The sequence below is a fragment of the Myiozetetes cayanensis genome, unplaced genomic scaffold, assembly GCF_022539395.1.
Source record: "Myiozetetes cayanensis isolate MyiCay16 unplaced genomic scaffold, myiCay2020 scf14, whole genome shotgun sequence".
NCBI classification, from domain to species: Eukaryota; Metazoa; Chordata; class Aves; order Passeriformes; family Tyrannidae; genus Myiozetetes; species Myiozetetes cayanensis.
This window is the reverse complement of record NW_026087048.1, coordinates 703,887-721,278: the sequence shown is the minus strand read 5'-3', so window position 1 is coordinate 721,278 and position 17,392 is coordinate 703,887. Positions and strand designations below refer to the sequence as shown.

The window sequence follows — 17,392 nt, the reverse complement described above, 5'->3', positions numbered from 1 at the left end:
GTTTAATGAAGTCTCCTTCTGTTTAATACATTCTGCATTCAAAAAACATAATGAAATCTGAATCTCCTTTTGACTTGAATTTCATAGGATATCTTGGGATTCATATTAAGCAAAAATTAAACATAAACTTTTAATTAAGCAGATGGGAAGCTTAAAATATCAAGTGCAACTGTTATTAAATTGAGGACTGAAAGCAGAAAAGGCTTTGTTGTTGTTGGTTTTGAAGATTTTGTATTCTGCTGGTTCATTTGTCATTGATATGCACGGCACAGGCGTGCAAATGCATTCAGAGCTGTTTAGGCAAAAGCATGGAGCTAAAGGATATGTGGATCCTCTGAGCAAATGAAGCAGGTTGCCCTAATGAAAAAGCTGGCAGATATAAACCTGACTGCTTAGAAGGTCTGAAAATTCAGCAGTGTAGTCCTATGCAAGAGGAGAAGTTCACCGGTTGAGATGTGATAAAGATGTTGTACAGGTGTTAGATTGCATCTTCCTGTGTCATTGATTTCCTGTGACAAAGCATGGCACAAAGCTGAGAACTCAGGTGTCCCCAGATAGGGTGGCAGAACTGTCCTCAAATCCTTGGGAGTGTCTGATGGGTTTTCTTTTGAATGCAGGTTAGTGTATACACCTAAACATAACAGTACAACTGTTTCACTGTCAGATATTTTCTAGACTCCTTTAGTTGTCCTTCCCCAGCTACTGACCCAAGATCTAACAAGTATGGAGGTCCTGAAGATACGAAAGACTTGAGTTACAGTTCTGTTTTCGTGCTGTTTCCCAACGTAACTGCTTCTGTGCTAATTTCTGAGTATTTCAGCTTTTGAGTAGTTTAAAAAGAGAAAGCTGGTTGTGATCTATTTCAAGTCTCTTTCTTGCTTTACTTAAGTTTCTTGTTGTTCTTCCACTTAAGGTCAGTGCTATCTGCTTTAGGATACTGTTTTACCAGTGATTTTTAGTCAGTTGTGTTTTACTGCAGAATATTATTGACATTATCTGTATTTATTTAATCTCTTGGACGGACCTTTGGAAAAGGTTTAGGTTTGAAATAGAGAAATTGTTCAACCTGCTTATTAGCTTTTATTAAAAGGGTTTTTAAATTCATATATTATTTTAGAGTATCTCAACTATTTAAAATAAACTGACTATGAATTTGGTTGGAAAATGTATTTTATAGAAGACATGAAGGATTGCTATTGCTGGAAATATTTTTCAATACTCACAGGGTTTTGGTTTTTTTTTCAGAATGAGCATATCTGCAAACATTTTGTGGTACATGTAGTAAAATTGGAATGCTTCCCCTTGTATGTCGAAAATGTCACTGTTCAGAACCCTGAGTTATGGTGCTCTCTGATCATGATTTCAGTCTTGTATGTGATGCTTCAGTGTGGCCTGTGTGGAGAACAAAGTATGGGTTTTTTTGTCCAAAGGGTAAAGTGGCTGTTTTTACCTGTCAAGGGTTTTGCAGATACTCAGTTCTTCACAGTGATTTTTTTTTTGACTTGCACACTCTCTCAGGATCTGCTGAGTAATCATTTGCATTGAGTAGTTGATCAAAGAAGGGGCAAAACCCATTTAGAAACTGAGCAAGCTGTGAAAGAATTTTGATTCTCACTTTGGTCACAATGGTTATATTTCCACTGTTGTTTTCAGAATTAGAGTAAGGAACACTGAAAACTTGTTCTTTAATCAGATACTTGAAATACCCCATTTCTAATGCTGATGTCTGCTGGCATTATGGCCTGTGCCGTAGGGAAGCTCACACAGTGGGTTCTGCTGTGTGTGGCCAGGAGATGGAATACTGGGCTGGTATCAGAAATGTGTTCCAATGCCTTTGATTAAAATGGCACGCTGCCATGGTGATAGTGCCATAGAAACTGGGGAAATAATCACTGCCTATTAGCAAATCTGAATGAAAAAATTCTTCTCTATTTTTCTATCTTTTATGTTTCAGCACCTTAGCAGGAATGAAACTCTGCTGACGTTCTATTCCTGTTGAAAAAGATCTGGAACAAATTCCTTTGCTCCACATTACACAGCAGGCCAGGCTGAGGTTATTGTATTGGTGCTGCCAAAACATTAAATGCATGGACAACTTCTGGTCTCGAGGGCACTGGAGCAGAGACCTTTCTTACAGCATTGGTGTTTGTTGTTAAGTCACTTTCCTCTCTTCCACTCTGATTACTTTCTAAATAGTGCAGTAAGTATAATTTCCTTCAAAAGCACTCCAGCAAAGCAAGGCTGTGACTGTCCCACAGCCAGAGTCTACACAGACACAGCAAGTAATGACAGAACCTGAATTGGGGAGCCTGACTTTGTAGAGGGGTTTGCCTGTCTTGAACTGCACAAATCAGGAGTCCAAGAAGGCCAAAAGAAGATCATGGAGCAGTAATATCTGTACTGGCTTAGCTCTTCCCACCTCCTGAGATCTGCTCCACAAGAAGCAAAAGTGCAGACAGTCCCTCACTTGGGTTGCTGTCTCCTGGCTGCAATGAGTCATTTCTCTATTACTGGTTAGTGACTCTCTAGGGTATTTACACCCCACTGGAAACTGCTAAGCAAGGACATGGAGGGAGTGGACCCAGATATATCTGGATATATCTGTCTAGGTATGTGCTCATTAAATTTCTGTGCAAACACTTACATTGCCTTTAGAGTTTCTGAGGTAGTGCAAAGGAGCTTTTACCCCATGTTAAATAGTTTCCCTGTTAGTGCTGAGTTCTGTGTAAAGGACAGTTGTTGAATGGTGGTAAACCCGAGTTTCTCATTGGATTGACCCTGGACTAAGCAGCAGACAGCAGAAGCAAACACAGACTGTGGGGCTATCACTTAGGTACAGATATGACAGCACACTTTCTCTAATCAGAGCAACGTCCTTACCTGAGAACAGAACCCGAGCAGATACAAAGCACTGCAGATGGATGTGTCAGGAACACTTAGTCTCAGATCTGCCAGCCCTTAACAGAGCCTGCCTGCCTCTTACCTGAGAATAGGAAATATCCCAGGAGCTCTGAGTCTTGAGCTGTTACATTGTTGACTCCAGAGGACATACAGATGTATTAAATAACACTGTGGTAATGGGAAGAGATTGTTTTAGTGTAAAGAAAGTATTGATTTAGCAAACTATAATTAAGTGTGAAGCAATGAAATCACCTCCACGTCTCTCTAAATAACTCTTTACATCCTTGTCTCTGGAAGAGCACAAGTGATTTAAAGGAAAGGCAGAGTACAAAGGGAAGGCACATTTCTGAAAGCAGAAAGGATGCCAGAATACACAAGGCTTAGATAAAGTTCCCGTGTGGGACAGATACAGGGAGTGTGGTAACCTCAGAGCAGCAGGTGAGGAAGAGCTGGAGACAAACTTCCCTGCAGCACAAATGAACAGAGGCAACAGAGAATGGAGCAGCCTCCCACAGAAGGTCAGGAGGATGGTAAAGCCAGGTCGATACAGTGTTTGCACTTTCCTGTATTGAGGCTGTGTGCTGTTAAGAAATTGCCCCTGAAAAGTGGTGTGGTTTTTCATTAACCCTGAGTATTGGTGATGGCTGAGCATTTAGAAGCTGAGGATTAAATTCAGGGATTACGAGGTTAATCTGAAAATTCAGAATTTAAATGAAATACCACAACAGCTGAGATGCTTTACATATATATATATATATATATATATATATGTTTGGTTTTTCAATAATCATAAAAACAAGGCTTGAAATAAAACTATGGGAAGGCACATCAATGCCAAGTCGTTTGGGGGGGAGCTCCAGGTCTGGGTGACAGTTTGCCCCAAAGATCTGAGGTTCTATGAGTTACTCTCACGGCTTCTTATCATGTGTATTTTGATATCACAGGAGGCAGGGGAAGAAGTCAGATAATCTAATACTGGATTTGAAAGACGTGTGTGAAGGACTGAATTTCTGAGCTGTGTGGTTGGGGGTGTCTCTGGCTGAGGAACGCTGTAGAAGCTCAGTGTTTCTTAGCCCCAGACAGGCTGTTCCTTCAGGCTTCTTTATATGAATGCATATGAACCTCAGATATACAGAACCCACACCTCTGTCTGTAACTGAAGTGTTCTTAGATGTTTGTGTTATGGTTCTGTTCATTGCGAATTTCTTCAAGACAAAGTTTCAAACACCATAGGAAAAGTTGTTTTCACAATATAAATAATCTTCCTTTCCTGAGAGGGACCCAGAAGTGCTCTACTGATTTTCTTTTTCTCTCATTTTTCTGTCTATAAGCATACCTGAGTCTCTCTGCTCTAACATTCCAGTCTGAGGATGCTGAGTAGATAAGGACTGTAAACAGTCTGGGGCAGGAAATACAAAGAAAGATATTCATTAGTGTGTAGTCAGACTGTAAATTCTCAAAGCAGAATTTAATCAGGATTAATAAAAGGATGCATTTTCTTGGCAAGAATTGGAGGCAACTAAAGGCTGTGAAAAAACATCTTACATGAAGGTTCTCTTGAAGAAGGTCTGTAGAGATCTGTAATCTCTCCTGGGCAACACAGTTTACATTTTTATAAATCTGCATTGTTGAAAACTTCAGACTTGTTGATAGACAAAAGCAGGCAGGAGAAAGAGTAGCATCATAAAGACTAGAGCTGTGGTGTTTGTAACAAAATCACTGTGTTGTCTCTCTCTGGACTACATCGTCTTTGTGATGGGAAATGACTCTCCTCTGTCACTTAATCCATCCCAAATGCTTGTCTCAGTTCCTTTACCCTTCAAATGCAAAATCCCTGGAACTGGCATAGGAGGATGGGTCAAACAGTGGCTTCCAACAGTAGGTTGGAAATTAAATCTCAGAATGAGAAAATAGCCTTTGAGTTGTGGAATTCTGAGCATCTTTGGCAGAAGATTAGCTCAGAGGGAATCACTGTGGCAGTAAAATAGATTTGGAGCTGAAATGCTAAAAGAGTGGATGGCCAACAAGTGGGCTTAGTTCACTGTTCTGCATTCAGTTCACTGTTGCTCTGTTCATAGCCACAAAACAGTTTTTTGCTGTCAGAGAGTTTCAGATTAAGTCCCAGATGTTTTAAAACGCGTCTTATGACTAATATCTATGGAAAAAAAAATCTATTTTGAGCTGCTTGAAATGATGCCATGTCAGTATACTCATTTTTAAAGTGGGGCAGAATGTAACTGTATGAAATAGCTTGCCATATAGGTGTGATTTCTGGTGATATTTTGTCTTCAGGCTATATCTTTCTTGGATATGGCCATGGAAAATATGTTATGTTTAGGGAGAGGAAGAAAAAAAGAATAGATTTCTATGAAACCTGTGACCTCACCAGTATGGATTTTGTGCTCTTAAGGGGAGATAATTTATAACTATTCAATGCTGAACAGTAAAATCCGGAGAACTAGATGCAAAATTCTCTAATAAATGAAACTCTAATTATGGTAGCTTGTGGTTCTCGTGTTTTTCTCAGCATACCATGATAAATTTACCCTGGTGGTAATTACCCCTGGAGATAATGAGCACTGCAGACAGCAGTTCTGCAAGTGCTGGGAAGGTGAGAACGCCGGAGCGGAACTCGAGTGTCTGTACAGGTGTTTATGCAAAATGTGACCTTTGTGTGATCTCCCAGCTGAAGTTACAGAGCAGGAGCTGTTTATATAAAACTATGGGTATAGTTACAAGGGGCTATCGGTGTCCTTGAAAGATGAGGTTGCTGAAAGTGTAGCTGAAGATTGTTTACAGACACCGTTGTCAAATTGTGAAAATATTTACGGGAAACCTGCAGATACCTTTAAGCCTCGTAAAAGGATTTGGAGGTAGGGAAGTAGCTAATCCTGCAGTAGTTTGCCAAGAAAGTTGAAGGCTTTTTTTTCTTTTGTGGTTTGTGGTTTATTTGGGGTTTAATTTTTAGAAGTTCCTAAGCAGCCAGGTAGGAAAGAGCTTATTGCCTACTTAATAAAATATCTGGATAGAGAGAGCTGCTAATTATATATGCAGTGCTCCTTCTGTGTCGCTTCTTCACGTTCCCACTGCTTGGCTGGAGTGTAGTGGTGTTACATATTTGTAGATCTAACAGCTCTTCTTCAAGCCTTGCACTGTTAAATTGGGTCACTGCATATAATGCATGTTAAATAAGGCAGGAGGGGCTCGTTGTATTTACAGAAGAAGTTAGCAGAGGATTTCACAGTGTTACAGGAAACATGTTATGGTTAAGAATAAGCATATTTTGTTTAGATACATTACTTGCTAGTCATTCACAAACCAAGCAATGTGATCTTCTGGAATACATCTCTCTAGGTATGGAAGTGGCTCAGGATTTGATAGAGTTGACCAAGCGTAGCAGAAGGCAGGCTGTAGCTCTGGGATCCAGTGCCTTGGTTACATCTTGGGTCAGTGATGTGCAACAGAACATTTTAGTTTTTCATGTTAATAGTTGAGATAATTTTATTTTTTTTTAAGACACTAAAGTGAATTATTTTGTGTCAGTGGCTTATGCAGAGAAAATTGTTTTAAAAGTCTCCAGTGCTCCTTGCCTCACTTGAAAAGCTGACTGCAGGTCCTGAAGAGATCAGGTGACTTCTTTTAATGGGACTTAGGCTTCTAGGTCATACAAAGTATTTTTGAAAGGTTTGTTCCTGTCCTGATGATTAAAATTCCACATAAAATTGTAACTTCATCAGTAGCCAAGCTGTAAAACCCCAACTCAAAACATGGATTCTGTATCTGAAAAAGTAGAGCTGCATATTAGTCCCAAGCCCTTGTGTGTTCTCTGTTCTTCTGTGCTTTACAAAAAGGAGCAGTTTCCTGACCCTTAAAACTGAACCATTTAAAAGTGAGCCTGCAGCTGTTGAAGTCTTTGATCAGCTGTGCAGATGCAGCACCTCCAGTGTTCCCCCGAGCCTCAGCCGTTCTGGGATCCTGGGGTGTTTTAGGGCTGCTCTAAATGCAGGTTGTCTTATTAATTCCATGCTTGCCAATGATAAGGTTTATTCTGTGATAATAATGAGTAGTCATGAAACTAAGTTTTTAAAATACCTATTTTCAGTACCTCTTAAGAACAGTTCAAATGACACTGCCCAGAGAACGGGCAAATGTACTGCTACTGCCAAAATCTGCCTGTGTTCAGGGGAGGGGGGCTTCAAAGTTACCTTGTCTTATTCCATAGTGTAGTTTCTGTGTATTAATGGGTAAATTCTTCAGAGTTTGCATCTGCTGGGGTCTGCAGTGGGGATTTAGTGTTTTGATGGAGAGAGGCCTGGGATGGGACTCATTAGATTTCTGGGGCGGGTGGGACGTTGATGAGGGTTTATGGTCTGATCTCCTGCTACCACTCAAGCTGTAGAACTTGGGGGTGGAATTTCTTCCTGAAAATCTGTAGGTCTTGTTGCCCTATAGCATCCTTTCCAGAAAGACACTCTGGATTTCGATTCTCAATTCATTAGGTGAACATCATGAATCCATAAACAGGAGCAGCTTTGGTCACACGGGCTGTGCCTCTGTGGTTCAGAGCAGCTGCTTTGTATTTCCTTTCTTGTGACAAAGGGTGCAGTTGGATGAACAGCCTGGGTTTAAAATGTGACAGAGAAGGATTTGCTTTCACATGATAGCTAGGCTGGTGCCCCAGTTAACAGTAAGGGTATGCAGCTTTTGGAGTTGTCATGACTTACAACATACAAACTAAACATAGTGATCACATTTGTGACCAGAGGGTGTGAAATGTATCTACATACCTATTTCAATAGAATTTGCTTTCTGTCTGCATTTTATAAAGTTTATTTATTTATCCTCTGACAGAAAGCTGCTGTTGACTCCTGCTGGGACTGTAGGTAACTTCAGAGGCCTGTGTGTGTGAGCCAGGTTAGAGAGCCAAGGCCAGGATGGAGAGGCTGCCAGTGCCATTGTACAGTGGCACTTGCAGTATTTGATGTGTCTGGAGCAGCCCAGTGTCCAGTGGAGCAAGTGTTTGGGGGGAAAGGTTTCCTTTGTTCACAGCTGCAGAGCTCGGGTGTGATCACTGAAGATGAGGATCTGCCTTAAATAAAGGAGTAGGTCATTAATCTTCTGAGGGCTGTTCAGGCAGTCTCTGCAAATACAGAGGCCTTGAGGGTAACAGAACTTCAGCAGCAGAACCTGCTGGCTCTTGTGTGTCAGTGTGGTGTTAATTGGAAGAGAATAGTAGTATACTAATAAACTTGCATGCTTTCCAGCTGAATTACCATACTGTTAAAAATATTTTAGTTGCCTTTCTCAGATCTTTACTGTTAATGAAATTACCTCCTAAGATTTTGTGTATCTGAAAAGATGCAATAACAGTGCCAGAAATTAAATTAATATGCCATGGGAGCTTTCCTAATGAAATTAATATGGTATTTATAACCTTTTTAAAGAGGCTTTTCACCAGTTACAGCATAAAATGAACTCCCAGGAGACTAAGATGCTCTTTCTCTGTCCAAGCTTTTATACTTCTGCCTGCTTCCTTTCACGATATATGAAATGGAAATCGTGAAATAAAAATTAATTCTTTGATACCCTTCCGTGGATTCATGACTTTTATTATTACTAATTGTGAACTTCAATTTTGGGTTAGCGTTTAAGTTTTTAATTTGGTAGGCTGTGTTTTTCCATGAGGTAACAGCAACTAGCAGGATGAAATTAATTTTTCTTCTGGCAGAAAGTGTTTTCCATTTCCTACCAACATGCTTTTGTAAGTGCAAAAATTCAGTTTGAGACCTGCAGTTACAATATGTTTTTATTTTGTAAATGGTGAATAAAATGTGCCTTTGCAGCAACACTCTGATACAGGGTTTAAAGTTTACTTGGTAGAAAAGCAATCCAAAGGAGGATTGGTGCTGAGACAGGAGGGACAGCACATGACTGTCAGTTTACATCTCGGATGATGATCTCAAGGTATGCTCTGTGTGGAGGCCTGACGTAGTGTGGGAATGTGCACGTGCTGCACAACCTGACCTGATGAATTTCAGGTTGCTTTGCAGTCCTTTAAGGATACAAAAGACTCCCCTGTTGAGTGTGTGTGTAGAACACACAGGTGAATCTTTACAACGTGAAGGTGACGTAACAGTGGCAAGAAAATGTCTTTGTTCTTACTGTGAATTTTTATTTTTTCCAGCTTTTCATCTGAGTTTTTGTTGATGAGCTTGGCTTTGGTGCTTCCTGCGTGGTTCATGTGGGGATGTCCCTGTGCTGGGCTGGGGAAGGGCCGAGTTTCCCCTCAGTGTTCAGTCAGGAGTGTTCTCTGTAGGTGGCTGGAGGGAACTGACCTCACAAACAGAAGGCATTTGGGGGGTTTGGGGTCCAAAGGCATCACTTGTGCATCTCACTCTTAGCATTCCAAAACTTTTTTCAGTTATTAAAACACTTGTATGTTTGAAAGAAATGTTAATGGACTTCCTTAGGTTGCACTGTAGAAGCAACAGTGTTTTCTCTTGTTGTTATATCTGTGTTTCGGGATATGTTGAGGAGAAAGCATTTAGAGTATGAAGAAAAGCTTCAGAGATAAGCAAACTTCTTAATTTTCTCATGCCACAGGCCCTTCAAGGAGCAGATACCCATCTCTTGCTCTTTCCTTGCACTGTTTCTGTAGTTTCTGGTTCTGCTGCTCTGTTTGAACCAGTGGGTTATCTGCACATCCAGTGTTCCCAAGGGAGAACAATATGGAGTGTGACTGTTTCTTCTGTTGGTTTAACAGCCTTTCTGCTGCTGAGTATCAGACTTCATTGAGAATGTTTCAGCCAGCCTCAAGAACTGTGCTGCTGACTGAAACCAAAGGCTCTGGTCAAAAGCACTTCTGCTGTTCAATTTGGAAGGAAATTCATGAAGTAAATCTCAGGCAGTTTGCTCTACTTCTGTGGCAGAACCAAAAGAGATGTCCTAATATTTTTTTTTTTTTAATTTTTAATTTAATAAATTAGAGAAAAGGGGTCAGGAACAATTAGAGAATTAAAATATCACCCTTTATGCAAAGATAAAACACATTTTATGCTCTTCAGTGTGGGTTTTCTTTGCATTTGGGTTTGTTCCAGTGCTGTACCGGGGTGGGGTTTTTTAGGTGCTTTTTTGTTTCAATTTTTTCTCACACATGCTGTTTAATATCAAGATCATGAGCAGCGAGGATTTGCAGGGTAACTGACAAAAACCCACCTCGTTATTTTGGTCCTGTATGAGCTGGGATGAAAATAACCTCGGAGCTGCAAGAGGTGACAGTCACAGTCTCTGTTCCTGCAGGACAGCCAGTGTTCCATGCAAAGCTGTGACGGAGCTTGGTGCAAACCTGGCACTGAAGGGGAAATCAGGCTCCTGCTGAGTGACCATGTGGTTACTGGCTCATCATATCAGATCTCTTCTTATTAAAACATCTCCTTCCCTCTGAAGAATGTTTGCAGAATGATGCTATGGTAATCACCATCCTGACTGATGGATCAGGTGCTGAAGTGCAGGCATGGAACACTGACAGCTCCTCTCTCCTCAGCTGGAGATGGAGTCAGTTCAGATGGGAATAGCTCCCCATCTAAAAGCAGATAAACCACACAGGGAGCCAGTGGGTTGTGTTTTGATGTGTGTAGCACTAAAAGAAAGGAAATTAAGTCCCCAAGTAGATTTTGTATCTAGTCATGGGTGTCATCTTTCTAGTCTGTCTCTGAGCCTGTTTCTTCCTGCTCAGGAAAGGCAAGAAAATGTATGTATTTTGTGGTTCTCTTTAAGATGAGCTACTTTTCAACTCCTTGGAACTGGATGTTTTGTAAATGTCCACGTCCTATCAACCTGCCTTTGCATCTTCCAGCAGTGTGATTCTCCAATTTCCAGTCACTCTCCACTGGGGTTTACTCAGTATTGGAGATTAACACTCGGATTCTGAATTGTGCCTTCATCTTCCCTTGAGAGATCATTTAACTGGGGAGTAAGGGAGTGTAGAGAGGATAATTGCCAAATTTATAAAAACTGAAGGGAACAGCTGCTTGATACATGTGGTAATCAGTTGTATTACTGCCCATGGCAAGTGAAGAATCTTGATTAGCCTGAATACACATGCCCTGATATTTCTGGAAAAAGGTTTTTGATTTTTGAGAATACCATGAGCAAAAAGACCCCTGTGTGTGAGGCAACATTTTTAACTTCAGGGAAAGTGGATGCAGAGAATGCAGCAAGTGATTCTATGTTAAACCTGTGCCCTTAAACCAAGGACATGAGCTCTGTGTGTAAACACTTTGGGTTGGGTTTGTTTCCCACAAGTGGGTAACTGTACAGTTTCTTCAGTAAACTGGAAGATACAGATTGTTGAACCCTTAGGCCATTTTAATTTTAGACACCTAAATTTAGAGTTTGGACTCTCATTTAGAGCACTGGGCTTGAAAGATTTCATCTCTCTGAACCTCTCCCTCCTACTGAAATTAATAGCACTTCTTTCTGTCTGGAGACCTTCTCAAATTGCTTTATTCATTTTTCACTCATTTTGCTTCAGAAAGAATGTATGTTGCAGTTCCTTTATTAAAAAAATGAAGCAGATATGGAATGCAGTTTTTTCACTTATTAGACATTTACAACTGGCTGCTGTAGGTGCAGCTGCCTGTGGATCTCTTCATTTAGCTGTGCTGTGTGTTCTAGGAGAATGGATTAATAGAAAAAGCTCATGGGGGGAATGAGTAAGAGAATATGAGTAGGACATTTTGAGTGAACTGGAAATCCACTGGAATTCTCTCTTTCGGTTCAGACAAACCAAAGCAAGTTATTAGTTTTGATTATTTTAATTTAAAAAGTTACTCTCCCAAGTGAAATGATCTTTTTTTTCCAACTTGTTAATGCAGTCTAAGTCTTGACATACAGATTTACTGTGTGATGACCATTGCCCAGTCTTGGAAGGGAATTGGTTAAGGGGCTGCAGCTGTGTCTGAGGGGACACTGCATAAAAGCCACTGAAGTCTTGAAAAATCAACCAAGCTGTAAAATAGAACCATTAAATCTCTAGATGGGGCAGCTTATGAGGGATATCACTCTGGATGTCATTGAAGGCAATTTGAGGTAAAAGTCAGAACAGTGTCTGATAGAAGATTTTTTTTTATTATTATTATTTTTGTATCAGAAAGAACATGGTTAATAAAAATTATAATATTACATATGTTATTGATGGTACTCCCTAAAATGTTGAAATTATGCAAAGAAAGGTTGCTCATTATGGGTATTTTTGGTGTTAACTTATGTGTTCCCATAATTGCCTGGATTGTAGAGTAAAAGTTACAGTATATGCTGACTTTTAGATTTCATAATCAAGGAAACATCTACAAATAAAAGAAAGTTGTTACATCTGTACAGAGGAGAGACTGACAGAGAGATTCTCGTGTTTTGGAAGGGGAAATAGTCTTTAATATACTCAGTTTTACCTGATAGCTCAGCACAATTGCATATTTAACCTGTTACTGCTGTTCAGCACTGGAAATCAGAGCCAGCACATTCTGTGCTGGAAGGCATTAAAATCAGATCAATGCAGCTTTATATGAAATCAGTGGCCTTCAACCACAGACAAATGTAGAGTGAAGTCTGTCAACCAGATTTCTGGGCTGGGCTGGGCTGCAGACAGCACTGGAGTTCCAAAATACATTAGGGATGCTAATCTATTACATTGTTCCCAGTGTGCCACAGAGATAGGATTTGAAGTGACACTGAATTCCTTTAATCACTCGCCTTTATTCTCAGCAGCTCAGTGGAATTAAGCTTTGGGCCAGACAGTGAGGGCTAGAAGCCATTTCTGTGAGCTTTGCAGAAAGCAGCTATCATGAAGTGTTCTTTTATTTTCGTGTGTAATTTGGGAAGAGAGCAGTGTTATTTTCCAGTGCCATGGAGAAATTAGTATACATTTCATGAACCATTTTTGTGTCACGTTTCAATGCTGTCCAAGAGCAACTGTCAGCAAAATCCGTCATCCCCCACCTCTCCAAAGCCACAAAACAAGCTCAGCAGTCCCAGTTCTCTCAGAAATTTCTGTTGTTTCTTTAATTATACATATATAGTTGTACAATAATGCAGAGTCATTAAGGCACAAAGCAGAGCTAAAGGTACATCCCTCTGCTGGGCAGGGCCCCAGGATGAAGCAGCAGCTGTGTGTCAGGAGAGGGAAGGGTGAGAAAACAGCAGCACTTCCCTGCAGGCATGTCCTGATGGCCACAGGCTCTGGGCATGTCCCCAGCTCTTAGAGAAGGAACACAGGAAAAGCCATGCTTGCAGCTTAGGAGGGGTTAAACTTGCTTTTTGCCTTAAATCACTGGCGATAATTTTCACTTCTTCCAGTGTACAAGAAGCAGTAGCTGTTGGAAGTTCCAGCATGCTGTCTCTCACACCGGTTTTTTTATCATAGTTCTGATGAATATAGTTTTTTGGTCAACAGTATTTCACTTTTCTACATTTTAGAAAGTCCAAAGGAACTTGACTTAGATGATGGGATATAGCTTTCTCTGAGGAATTTATACTTCTGTCTGTTCAGAAATCCCATGAATGGGCTCCAGCTGTTAGATGGCAGAGGTAACACCCAATTTGGGTTGTGCTCCAGATAACAGAATAAACAGATTATGTAGGAAATTGTTTAGGACAAGATAAAAAAAAGGTAATGGTGTGCATTTCTTAGATATTTCATGGTTTGGGTGGACACATTAAGAACTAGGCTGGAATAGTTTATCTTTTTTAATAGGCCAGGTTATAAATCTGAAAGGATTTCAAGTACCGAGAGCATAAGGTTTTCTGATGGGTTGGTGTGTTTTTACTTCAGAAAGAGCTGTGAGTTTGATGGGATGCCTTTCTGAAAGGCAATCAACTTTGATATAGGAAATTCTGTGTATTGAAGAATGAAATCTGATAGTTAAGGCTAAGTGAGAATTGAATTCAAGAGATGTACCGGGAAAAATATCTAAATCAAAGCAACTAAACAAAGGAAACCCTGGAGCTGTATCTTCCTGAAAGGATGCCCTGCCAAAATAGCTGTAACAGGTATTCTAAGAGTGGGGAACAAATACTTGGAGTAAAGAAGTGTAAATTGTATTATTGAATACTTTACTGTGCCCTTTTCTATAGGTTTCAAAACCTTTGAAAATAAATTCTTTCTTAGTATGTCATCCAGTTAACTTTAAAATTGATTTTATTATTCAAACAAGAATTATATTGTCATGTGACAGCTTAGGCTGGGGGTTTGAGACAGAACTTACTGAACTTTCGGTCTCGTGTATTACAGCAATCTGCAGCTGGGGAGTTAAAGATGGTGTACAAATCGAATAATTAAATGATAACAGACTTATTTTTCTAAAAAGCTGCTCATCTGTCAGAAATGATTATTTTATTTCTTTCTTGGTACACATTTTGCCTACAGTGGTGGGGGTGCTTTTGCTGTGGGTGTCTGAGAACGTGCTTTGATTGATGAGCTGAGCTGTTTTCTCAGGTGCTGAAGTAAATAAGTGTCGAGGCACTGCCCCAGCAGCTGCTGCTCCCGAGGGGCAGGGGTGCTGCTGCACAGGGTGCTCCTGCTCTGCCACAGGGACTGCTCTGCTGGGGGAGCTGCCAGTGGCAGTCATGGCCAGCTTTCCCTCTGTACCTCTCTCCAGAAGCTGAGTGTGGCTGTGCTCAGACAGAGGTGGAATGCAAAAGTGGAAATTCTGCGCTCTGGGGACTCTAAAATGGGATCTTCTAGTAGGAAAGGGAATGTAGCAAGTGACTACAATAAAAATACTTAGATTACTACAGTAGCTTTGATGTAGTAGCTGTTGTGTTTCAGGAAGTTTTTGGATTTGTTTTCCTCTCTAGGAGTTGGATGGAGGATTCCCCATGAATAATAGTGTTATTTCTGTTACCTTCCTTGTGATTCTACATCATCCCCCCTTCCCTGCTATTTTGTAGTCTGTATCTCAGGACTCTGTCTTCTCAATAATTTGGTGGATTGAACAAAGGCCAAGAGGTTTTTGGGTCTGTATGTTGGTAACTTGGTTTACCAGCTTGTCTTCAAGTAATATTTACACCTCTGACAACATTCTCTGATTCTGCATGAATTGCTGCTTCACCAAGGCGACAACTTTGTTTCTCTGGCTGTTTTACTGTTAATTTTAGAAGGTGTTTTCCTATCTGCAAGCTTGAAACATATTTTGGCAGCTAATACCACTCTAAATGCAAAGGCAGGAAGAATTGGAACGTGGCAATGAACATAGCTGGAGCATGCTGTGTTGTTTTTTGGAATATCAAAGTCCAAACAGGATTTGACACGTTTGCTTCCTCAGGTTGAGGAAGAAAAGGCTTCTGCTGAGCGCTTAAAAAACGAATTCTGTGTATTTCCAAGGTTTTCAACAAAGGAGCAAATTAGGTATTTGAGCAGCTAGGAAAGGAGTAGGAAAGGAATTAACTCCTGGTTAATTCATTTCCCACCATCCCCTGTCTACACACAGGGGAGAGGGACTTTATGTTAGGCAAATTTTAACAGAGCTGGTTTTCCTTGCAGTCATCAATATATTCCTATTTGTGGAATATTTGTCACGTGGTTCTATTGCCATTTAAAGGAAAAGAATTTAAATAGTCCCTTTAATGAGCTGTGATCATTAAATTAATTAGGAATACTAAAATACAAGTTTCCCTCCAGGCTTAGTAAGAGTTGACTTCGCAGCTTTCCCAGACAGCCTTGTCCACTGTTAGGGACACAACTGATTCTACCAGAAACACTGCAAGACACTAAATATTTTGATATTGTTTAGACACTGGAAAACTCCTGCTGAACTTAAGTGCTCAGCTCACTGAAAGGATGCTTACCTGCAGAAATCCTCATCACTTCTGCAGTGTCTGTGGTATCAGAGTTGCAGTTATTTGCCCCATCAACGTCACCGAATCAGGAGGATTTCTGCAGAAGAGGCAGAAGCTGCTCTGCCTTTCATTTTGTTGACCCTTTTTTGCTTGTGCTGTTTTATTTCTTGGCAATTTTGAGCTTCTCGCTCTTTTCAGCCAGCAAGATCTTGCAAATCCGTGGGACAGATCACAGTGTTTCCAGCTGAAGTTGAGATAATTGGTTCTGTTTGGCCATTGTTCATTTTGTGAGGTTGGTTTTGGTTTGGTTGGGTTTTGGTTTGTTGTTTGTTTGTTTTCTGAAGAGGCTGATGCTTTAAAGGATGGCCAGACTGGCTGTGCTGGGGACTCCTGCGGGTGCATAAACAGTGTCTGTGTCTTCAGGGAGGCAAATCCTCCTCCTGCTCTTGTCTTTGGGTGATATTTGAGAGCCAGGTACCCTGCAGAGCTCTCCTGTCTGTCTGAGCCACCTGGTGCCAAAGCCTGGCCCTGCAAGGCCAGTACTGCAGCACTGGTGCAGTTGTCCCCAGGCCTTTGCCTCTGACACTGAAATATCCATCCAAAGAGGGGTCAGATTCTTCATGGGAGGGGCCAGGATATAACAGGTGTTGTGAAAGGAATCAGCATTTCTCTTGCTCTTTGCAATAAATGGGGGACAAAATATCGAGGCTGATTTTGTGAGATGGGAAGGTTCACCCTGCTAGGATGCAACTAAAACAGAATATAGCAGAGTTTTACTGCTGCCATTTTGACTTTAGAGAGGGAAAACCATCCTAGGGTCTTTTTAATTCTTCCTGGATGCCCTGCCAAGGAACATATTAATCCTTTTTGGAATTAAACCCCACTAACTGTGCCCCAGTGTTGGGTTAGCTGCTATTATCAGTAGTTCCTGTGTACATCATTCTAAAGAAGACAAACTGGGGGTTTATTCCAAGGAAAAGTAATTTATGTCTTTTCAGAACATACTTGGTAATAAAATTCATCTTACATTTCCAGCAGTTTGACTGAAAAAGGCCTTCCCTGTTATCCACACAGCACAGTAAAACCTGTTCCATTTTTCTGACAAGTGCACTTTGTTTATTTGTACAATAGGCAAACAATGTAGCTCTTGAAGTATGATTTTTGCTTTAGCAAAAGACTTTGGTTGGAAATCCAAGGACTAAGAAATTAGGAAGTGATAAAAGAAAATGTATCTGTAGTTTTATAGGTCAGTGTCTTGTGTGTATTTATTACAATGCAGTCTTTTGTAATAAAGTCACTTATTAGGTCTCAATTTTAAAGTTATAACTTGAACATTTCTGACATCTCCAAAAAGAGTGGCCCCAGAAGATTTTTTTTCCTATTTATACCAGTGCTTTTGAAGCTGATAAACTTTCTGTTTATCAGTTGCTCTTGCAGTTCAGCAGATGCATTTCTGCTTTGCAGACACTCTTTGAAAGTTTTGCCTGGTACTGCTTTAAATAGGAAGGCCCTTCACAAACCTGTGAGGTTTGTTTTGGAAGGTCCATGTGAGATCAGAGACCTGGGAAGGCTCACACCCCACCCGTGCAAGTGTGAGGGGCACCATCCTGCGCTTTGGATGGCTCTGTATTTATGACTGAAACGTTTCCTAACAGGC

General features: G+C 40.6%; 1 protein-coding gene across 5 annotated transcripts in view; it reads left to right on the top strand.

The window, feature by feature from the left end:
* Positions 1 to 17,392, top strand: part of OTUD7A (OTU deubiquitinase 7A) — a 108,730-nt gene that overhangs the window by 3,016 nt on the left and 88,322 nt on the right. The window lies entirely within an intron of this gene.